At 38.5% G+C, this 10,366-nt stretch overlaps 1 pseudogene; it reads left to right on the top strand.

Annotated features, from left to right (window-relative positions):
• On the top strand, nt 739-1,176 carry LOC102181084 (annotated as a pseudogene).

Below are 10,366 nucleotides of genomic sequence, written 5' to 3'. Positions count from 1 at the left end.
CATGTCCGACTCTTTGCGACCCCATGAATCACATAGCTTTGTAATATATTTTTCAATTAGGATGTGTGATGCCTCCAGTTTTATTCTTCTTTCTCAAAATTGCTTTGGCTATTTGTGTTTTTTTGTGTTCCCACATGAAATTCAGAATTGTTTTTTCCTAATTCTATTTCTGAAAAATTGCCATTGGAATTTTGCTAGTGATTACATTGAATCTGTAGATCACCTTGAGTAGTAAGGACATTTTAACTCTATTGTCTTTCAGTTCATGAACATGATGAGATAGCTTTCCATCTGTTTATGTCTTAATTTATTTCACCAATACTTTGTAGCTTTCTGTAGACAAGTTTTTCACCTTTTAAAAGTTAAATTCCATGTGTTTTATTTCTTTTGTTGCTATTTTAAGTTGGATTGTTTTCCTAATTGCATTTTCAGATAGTTTATTCTTAGAGTACAGAAATGCAACTGATTTTTGTATGTTAACTTTGTATACTACAACTGTGTTGAATTGGTGTATTAGTTTTAACATGTATGTTGATAGCTGATATATCTTCAGTGTCCACAGTAGTACTTGTGGACATGTAGTAGATAATAAATAAACATTTGTGGAATTAATTTATTATTTCAGATATAAATTATAAGTCTATCTATAAAATGAATTTTCCTAAGAGAAATTGTTGGGGTAAATATATATCTTAAAATGAATATTAGCTCTTTCTGCCATCTTTCCATGTCACCAGAATGGTGTACATGAATGTCCTGGCTAATGCTCTCAAAAGTATCAGCAATGCCAAAAAGAGAGGCAAACACCAGGTTCTTATTAGACCATGCTCCAAAGTCATCGTCAGCTTTCTAACTGTAATGATGAAGCATGGTTACATTGGCAAATTTGAAATCATTGATGATCACAGGGCTGGGAAAACTGTTGTGAACCTCACAGGCAGGCTAAATAAGTGTGGAGTGATCAGTCCCAGATATGATGTGCAACTCAAAGATCTAGAAAAATGGCAGAATAACCTGCTTGCATCCTGTCAGTTTGGTTTCATTGTACTGACAACCTTAGTTGGCATCATGGACCGTGAAGAAGCAAGACAAAAACACACAGGAGGGAAAATCCTTGGATTCTTTTTCTAGGGATGTAATACATGCAAATAAAATGCCTCAAAGGACAAAATAAAATGAATACTAGAATATCATCCATGGAGCTGTACAATTTATGGGAATACTCTTTCTTCCCACAGCTTTAGCAAAAGATTGTTATCTTTGCAAATCTGATTTCAGTGTATTTTAATTCACCTTTTTCCTAATATGAGTAAAGCTGAGTGCCATCGATATTTTTATTTTTTAAACTGTCTCCTAATATTTGTTGCTCCCCCTACCCTGTTTAGACCCTATTTTATTCTTTCCAGGTCTCCATTAAATTTTCCAGTCTGACTAGTTGAGCAATCCTTCTTTCCCCCATTAATATTTATCTTATTACCATGTACTAAATTCTCATGTATTTGATTACTTACTTTGTAATTAGTGACATTTATACATCAACACAGTTCCGTTTTAGTGATGAGAAACTACAAAAACTCCTTTAGATTGAAGTCTTATTAGAAAAGAATAAGATGAGCAGATTTCGAATATTCAGTTTGATGTATTTTCACAACTGTATTTACTTAATTATTATCTCCCCTCCAACATAGAACATATACATCACCCCAAGAAATTCCCATAAATTTCTTTCTGATCAGTATGCAATACCCACCTTAAACCAATCTCTTTCTGATTTACCACTTCTAATTACTTTTGCCTGATACTGGATATCATACAAATAGAATCATACGTTATCTCCTCTTTCGTTCCTTTTTTTAAAAAACTTGACACAATACTTTTGAGAATAAATGAATAAATTTTGCTTATACACTACTTTGTGTTTTTTAATTGCTGAGTATTTTACCACTATATGAACATATTATAATTTATTTCTTCATCCTAAGTACATCATGAGAAATGCTGGGCTGGAAGAAGCACAAGCTGGAATCAAGATTGCTGGGAGAAATATCAATAACCTCAGATATGCAGATAACATCACCCTTATGGCAGAAAGTGAAGAGGAACTAAAAAGCCTCTTGATGAAAGTGAAAGAGGAGAGTGAGAAAGTTGGCTTAAAGCTTAACATTCAGAAAACTAAGATCATGGCATCTGGTCCCATCACTTCATGGGAAATAGATGGGGAAATAGTGGAAACAGGGTCAGACTTTATTTTTTTGGGCTCCAAAATCACTGCAGATGGTGATTGCAGCCATGAAATTAAAAGATGCTTACTCCTTGGAAGAAAAGTTATGACCAACCTAGATAGCATATTCAAAAGCAGAGACATTACTTTGCCGACTAAGGTCTGTCTAGTCAAGGCTATGGTTTTTCCAGTAGTCATGTATGGATGTGAGAGTTGGACTGTGAAGAAAGCTGAGTGCCAAAGAATTGATGCTTTCGAACTGTGTTGTTGGAGAACACTCTTGAGAGCCCCTTGGACTACAAGGAGATCCAACCAGTCCATCCTAAAGGAGATCAGTCCTGGGTGTTCATTGGAAGGACTGAGGCTAAAGCTGAAACTCCAATACTTTGGCCAGCTCATGTGAAGGGTTGACTCACTGGAAAAGACTCTGATGCTGGGAGCGACTCGGGGCAGGAGGAGAAGGGGACGACAGAGGATGAGATGCCTGGATGGCATCACCGACTCGATGGACATGAGTTTGAGTGAACTCTAGGAGTTGGTGATGGAAAGGGAGACCTGGGGTGCTGCAATTCATGGGGTTGCAAAGAGGAGGACATGACTGAGTGGCTGAACTGAACTGAACTGATTTACAAACATTTGGGTTGTTGCTAGTTTTTGGCTATTATGAATAGATCATTAAAAACATTCTTGTACAAGTCTTTTTGAGGACTTATTTTTATGGGTTATAGGATAAATATCTAGGAATGTAAATTCTGGATCACCAGGTAGATGTGTTTGTAAATTTAGAAACTCCTGAGGAGTCCTTTGAAGTGATTACACCAATTTATACTATCACTAGCAATGTATGCAAGTTCCAGTTGCTTCACATCCTTACCACCATTTAATATTACCAGTTTTTAAAAACTATGAGCATTCTGATAATCATCTCATTACGTGCTTTACTGTGGTCTTAGTTTACTAGATGATTAACGAATAGTCTTGAGCATATTTTCATGTCTATATTGGTCATTTGTATATTTTCTTTTGTCAAAGCATGCTCAAAGATTTTGCTCAGTTTTAATTGGATAGCTCATTTTAATTTTTTTGGTAAAAATTCTTCATGAGTCTAGGTACATTTTCCCCCTATTCTGTCCTCTCTAGTTTTTCTTAATTGTGTCTTTTTGCAAACAAAATATTAACTTTGACAAGGTCTAATTTATCAGATTTTTAAATAAGCAAAGCATTTTGTGTCCTGAGAAGTCTCTTAGCAGATATTAGATCATGAATATATTTTCCTGAGTTTTCATTCAGAAGTTGGACAGACTGTACTTTCTGTTTAGGCGTGTGACATATCTCAAGTTTTTATTTCTTTATGAAGAATAGGCGTCTTAACAGTGTTAAGCCTATACTTCCACTTTCTAATTCTATTTACTTAGTCTTTAATTTCTTTTAGCAATACTCTGTAGCTTTCAGTATACAGGTATTGTATGTATGATGTATGTATTTCATTAGATGAAATGTATGTATGTATGTACGAAATGATGTATGTATTTCACTAGGTACTTAATGTATTTTGATATTGTAAACGATGTTGTTAAAAATTTTTTTTTTCCTTTTTGTTGTGTTGAGCCACTTGCAGGATCTTAGTTCCATGACCAGGCTTTGTACCTGGACTGACAGTGGTGAAAGTGCTGATTTCTAACCACTGGACCTAACCACTCCATGAAATTTTATTTTCTGTTTTTTGGTTCCCAGTATATTGAAGAGCAACTGACTTTGTATTTTGACCTTGAATCCCCAGTATTGCTAAATTGTTAGTTCTAATAGTTTACATAGGGTTACTATGGACACAATCATGTTGTAAAAAATAACAAAAGTTTTACTGATTTCTTTTTTAAAATGTGCATACCTTTTATCATTTTTGTCATATTGCACAAAGGCTAGGACAATGGTACAATGTAGAATATAAGTGGTGAGGGTAGACTGTAAGAACAGCCTTCTGTACTTCTTACAAATTATTGTTTATCGGCTTAAGGAACTTTTCTTTCATTTCTAGTTTACTGAGAATTTTTTGTATATTTTGAATCAGGTATTCAGATTAAATGGAGCTATTGAGAGGCTTCCACTCTCTGGGTCTTAGTCTCTTAGAGTTAGTGGGAATAAAGTTTCTATAGTTTGTGGGAATAAAGAGTACTTGAATTATGTTCCCTGAACCCCATATGGGTCATTCATGTGAGAAATTTGACTGGAGGAGAGAAGTGAACAGACCTTGGCAGAGAGAAGCTTCAAGAACTTTTCTGTTTGTATTAGTTGTCATTTTTTTTTTTTTAATGAGAAAACTAAGGTCCAAAGAGATCCTCTAACTTGTTCAAGATCATACATGTTAACATAATAGCTGTTAATAGTTGATATGGCTTTAGAAGAAAGAGTGTAAAGGCAAGATTTTAATGCACAGAGAAAAGTCAAAAGTGGGCATTTGTGGTCGCTACCTGACAAATCTACATAAAAGTGCACCCTGACCCAGAACTTTCCCTCCATGTTAGGATCATTACTTTGGGCCAGTTCATGAAAATCTGGGGAAGACCCACCTCAGTTATGGGCTGTGACAGGGTGTGTGGAACAGGTACCACAGTGTGCTAGAAGAAATCAGGATCCAGTATTCTCCTGGCAACTCTGCCATTGCTGCTTTATGTGACCCCTGCCACTGTTATTACACATCTATGGCTTTCAGTTTCCATTTGAAGAGAAGGGGCTTGCATTAGACCAGGAAGGAGACCTTAATGGATGGTTTCTTTATAGGCTAAAAGCCACCATATGGTCCCCCTCAAAGAAGTAAAACAGAAATGTATAAGCCACGGGAAGAGCTCTCTGACTCAAAAATCTCTTCTATTCTTCCCTTCTTTCTTTGCCTACTTCCAATATATCAACAGTGCTTTCTTACCTACAAGACTAAACTTGGTCATTTTTTGTACAGTAGGATAAAACCCCTGGACCTCTTGGTTTCTAAGTTTCCTTCCAGCTCCAGTATTCAAATGATCTTCTCTTTGGTCTTAGGTTTGAAATTCTTTCATCTAATTAAGGTCTGTTAGTCACTACACCAAGTTTGCTTATCAATGGGTAATAAAATGACCCATATGAGTTAGTTCATATAGAACTCCTAGAAAAGTGTCTGGCATTTGTTAAGGGCTCTGCAACTGTGGCAGGAAGGGGGACCCCTTCCAATGGCCCAAGAGTGGGCTCTTGTCTAACACTCGGAAATGAGGTGTCCAATGAGACACATTAGCTGACAAAGCAAAAGACTTTGCTGGGAAAGGGTTTCCGATAGGATAATATGATTAACTGCTTAATAGAGGGTATAATAAACTTACAGTAAAATTTATGAACTTATGAAAATTATGAAAAGGTCAAAGAGGTACAACAGGGACAGGATGAAAATACTGCACTCTTCCAAAGAGATTAGTGGAGAATTTAGGAAGTATATAAGCATGGATCCCTCCTCCCTTGAGGGACAGGCCCTTTGGCTATGCATTTCTTAACCCAGTCTGCCCTAGACATCAGGTGAAACATTCAGAAAGCAACTGCTGGGCCTCAAAGTCCAGTGAATGATTTACTCCAATTGGTGTATTTGGTTTTCAGTAATAGGGATATGGCCCAAAAGGCTGAATACAGAGAAATATGCAAAAGACCCAAATGATTAAAATGCCTTTGTCCTTCAAAGACCACCAATTAGGAGGCTGCCCTCTGGGCCTGGCAGACAAGGCCCATGGGTACCCGTACAAGGCCAGTGTATCCTGTGTGGACAAAAGGGGGTGCTGGAGAAAGGATTGTGATTGATGTGTCCTTTGCAAACAGCCAAGGCGTTGGCAGAGGGAATGCCCCAGATGCCAGGGAGCAATGGGGGCCCCTCAGCCATTGATAGTTTTACAATCAAAAAAAGATTAATGGGGCCTGAGGCTTAAAGCGGCTCTGCCTACAAATATTATCTACATAACTAATGTCCAGCCTCAAGCCATCATTGATGTGGCTGGCCATTTGATAGAATTTCTTATAGACATGGGTGTAGCCTTCTCAGTCTTAACCAAAAGGATTGGAAACCATAGCAATCATAAGGAATATGTAATAGAGTCGTCAGAAAGAAACAGGGGCGCAGTTTTCTGGAGCCCATTTTGTGCAATGCTAATGGTCAGTTTTTACATTTGCTTCTGTTTGTGCCTGATTGTCCCATTCCTTTAATGGGAAGAAATTTATTAACTAAGTTAGACGCCACTGTTTCTCGAGGGGCAAAGGAACCATCCTCCTTTCCAAATCGTTCTTATAGAAAGGGACAGATTGCATTTGAAGTTGAGATATACCTTAGTATACCCTGGAATATGTAATATCAAGGTTCCAGGCCTGGTCAAAGGTATCCAGCCAATGGTTATGAAACAAGATTCTTAAAAAAAAAAAAAAAAAAAGCTGTAGTTCACCATAGGGGACATCAGTCTCAGATTCCCAGGTCTAAATTGAAAAAAAAAAAAAAAAAATTGCTGAGCTGACCAAAAAGCAAAGAAAGCAGCTCAAATACCAACAGATAAAATACAAGCAGTTTTAATAGTCCCAGACTTGATAGAGGAAATGCCACAACCTTGCTATACCAAGGAGACTGGGGTAAAAATAGGTTAATAAGTCAAGAGAGAAGCCATAGGATTATTTGGTATGCTATGTTAAACATAATCATTTGTAATTCTGATTATTGTAACCAATCTTTATTGATTACATTAGCCATGTCTTTTAAGGCTTTTGACATTTATAGATATTTTTTGTACCCTGGTGCTGGTTCAAAAAGTGCTTTATCATCAAGAAGATTCATAAGAAAGCTAAGAAACAGTTACAACAGTTTCACATCAAGATGATGGCTATGTGGGGATTCCAGCCCATATGGATTAAAACAAGGAGCTGCCCTACCCTTGGGGCCCCTGGATCAGGTATCAGAGATTTTTATTCCCTGACAGACAGGGTTGATGCCCCTACTCAGCCTTGAAGCAATTACAGAAAATGAACCATCTCCCTTCTGCTTCCCATAAGAATATGGGAGTAAAATCTCTGAGGTGGGGATTGAAACAAAGGTAAGGGGGCAGGGTACAACTTTTGAAAGAATGACATAGCCCAAGGATGCAACATAAACAGATTAGAATCAAATGGGTCCAAGATGGCAGATAAATCAATTTAGACTAGACCTTGATCCTCAATCAGCAAGCTAAATGACACACCCAGAGGTGCCATGACAGTTCCAAGGCACAATCAAACGACAAAAAGTGGGCAGAGGCCCAACTTCTGGAGATCTCCACCTATTCCTCAAAATAGTTGGAATAATTCTCCCACTCATTAGCCTATGAAATTACCCAGCCCATAAAAGCGAACCACAACACATTTTGGGGCTGCTGTAGTTGCTCTCTGAGATGGGCTAAACTCTGTCTTTGGAGTGCATTCTTGCTAAAAAATCCACGTCTTCAGTTCAGTTTAGTTGCTCAGTCGTGTCCGATTCTTGATGACCCCATGATTCACAGCACGCCAGGCCTCCCTGTCCATCACTGATTCCCGGAGTTCACTCAGACTCACGTCCATCGAGTCAGTGATGCCATCCAGCCATCCCATCCTCCGTCGTACCCCTTCCTCCTGCCCCCAATCCCTCCCAGCATCAGAATCTTTTCCAATGAGTCAACACTTCGCATGAGGGGGCCAAAGTACTGGAGCTTCAGTTTTAGCATCATTCCCTCCAAAAAATCCCAGGGCTGATCTCCTTCAGAATGGACTGGTTGGATCTCCTTGCAGTCCAAGGGACTCTCAAGAGTCTTCTCCAACACCACAGTTCAAAAGCATCAATTCTTTGGTGCTCAGGTTTCTTCATGGTCCAACTCTCACATCCACACATGACCACAGGAAAAACCAAAGCCTTGACTAGATGGACCTTTGTTGGCAAAGTAATGTCTCTGCTTTTCAATATGCTATCTAGATTGGTCATAACTTTTCTTCCAAGGAGTAAGCGTCTTTTAATTTCATGGCTGCAGTCACCACCTGCAGTGATTTTGAAGCCCCCTAAAATAAAGTCTGACACTGTTTCCACTATTTCCCCATCTATTTCCCATGAAGTGATGGGACCAGATGCCATGATCTTCGTTTTCTGAATGTTGAGCTTTAAGCCAACTTTTTCACTCTCCTCTTTCACTTTCATCAAGAGGCTTTTGAGTTCCTCTTCAATTTCTGCCATAAGGGTGGTGTTATCTGCATATCTGAGATTATTGATATTTCTCCTGGCAATCTTGATTCCAGCTTGTGTTTCTTCCAGTCCAGCATTTCTCATGATGTACTCTGCATATAAGTTAAATAAGCAGGGTGACAACAAACAGCCTTGACATACTCCTTTTCCTATTTGGAACCAGTCTGTTGTTCCATGTCCAGTTCTAACTGTTGCTTCCTGACCTGCATACAGATTTCTCAAGAGGCAGGTCAGGTGGTCTAGTATTCCCATCTCTTTCAGAATTTTCTACAGTTTCTTGTGATCCACACAGTCAAAGGCTTTAGCATAGTCAATAAAGCAGAAATAGATGTTTTTCTGGAACTCTCTTGCCTTTTCCATTATCCAGCAGATGCTGGCAATTTGATCTCTGGTTCCTCTGCCTTTTCTAAAACCAGCTTTAACATCAGGGAGTTCACAGTTCACGTATTGCTGAAGCCTGGCTTGGAGAATTTTGAGCATTACTTTACTAGCGTGTGAGATAAGTGCAATTGTGTGGCAGTTTGAGCATTCTTTGGCATTGCCTTTCTTTGGGATTGGAATGATAACTGACCTTTTCCAGGCCTGTGGCCACTGATGAGTTTTCCAAATTTGCTGGCATATTGAGTGTAGCAATTTCACAGCATCATCTTTCAAGATTTGAAATAGCTCAACTGGAATTCCATCACTTCCACTAGCTTTGTTCATAGTGATGGTTTCCATGGCCCACTTGACTTCACATTCCAGGATGTCTGGCTCTAGGTGAGAGATCACACCATCATGATTGTCTTGGTCATGAAGATCTTTTTTTTATAGTTTTTCTCTGTATTCTTGCCACCTCTTCTTAATATCTTCTGCTTCTGTTATGTCCATACCATTTCTGTCTTTTATCGAGCCCATCTTTGCATGAAATGTTCCCTTGGTATCTCTAATTTTCTTGAAGAGATCTCTAGTCTTTCCCATTCTGTTCTTTTCCTCTATTTCTTTGCACTGATCCCTGAAGGAGGCTTTCTTATTTCTTCTTGCTATTCTTTGGAACTCTGCATTCAGATGCTTATATCTTTCCTTTTCTCCTTTGCTTTTTGCCTCTCTTCTTTTCACAGCTATTTGTAAGGCCTCCCCAGACAGCCATTTTGCTCTTTTGCATTTCTTTTCCATGGGGATTGTCTTGATCCCTGTCTCCTGTACAATGTCACGAACCTCATTCCACGGTTCATCAGGCACTCTATCTATCAGATCTAGGCCATTAAATCTATTTCTCACTTCCACTGTGTAATCATAAGGGATTTGATTTAGGTTATACCTGAATGGTCTAGTGGTTTTCCCTACTTTCTTCAGTTTAAGTCTGAATTTGGCAATAAGGAGTTCACGATCTGAGCCATAGTCAGCTTCTGGTCTTGTTTTTGTTGACTATATAGAGGTTCTCCATCTTTGGCTGCAAAGAATATAATCAATCTGATTTCAGTGTTGACCATCTGGTGATGTCCGTGTGTAGAGTCTTCACTTGTGTTGTTGGAAGAAGGTGTTTGCTATGACCAGTGCATTTTCTTGGCAAAACTCTATTAGCCTTTGCCCTGCTTCATTCCCTATTCCAAGGCCAAATTTTCCTGTTACCCCAGGCGTTTCCTGACTTCCTACTTTTGCATTCCAGTCCCTTATAATGAAAAGGACATCTTTTTTGGGTGATGGTTCTAACAGGTCTTGTAGGTCTTCATAGAACCGTTCAATTTCAGCTTCTTCAGTGTTACTGGTTGGGGCATAGACTTGGATTACCATGATATTGAATGGTTTGCCTTGGAAACGAACAGAGATCACTCTGTCATTTTTGAGATTGTATCCAAGTACTGCTTACTCCTTGGAAGAAAAGTTATGACCAACCTAGATAGCATATTCAAAAGCAGAGACATTACTTT

The sequence above is a fragment of the Capra hircus genome, chromosome 3 (assembly GCF_001704415.2).
Source record: "Capra hircus breed San Clemente chromosome 3, ASM170441v1, whole genome shotgun sequence".
Lineage (NCBI taxonomy): Eukaryota > Metazoa > Chordata > Mammalia > Artiodactyla > Bovidae > Capra > Capra hircus.
Note: the sequence above shows the minus strand (reverse complement) of the source record. Positions and strands in the feature narration are given on the sequence as shown.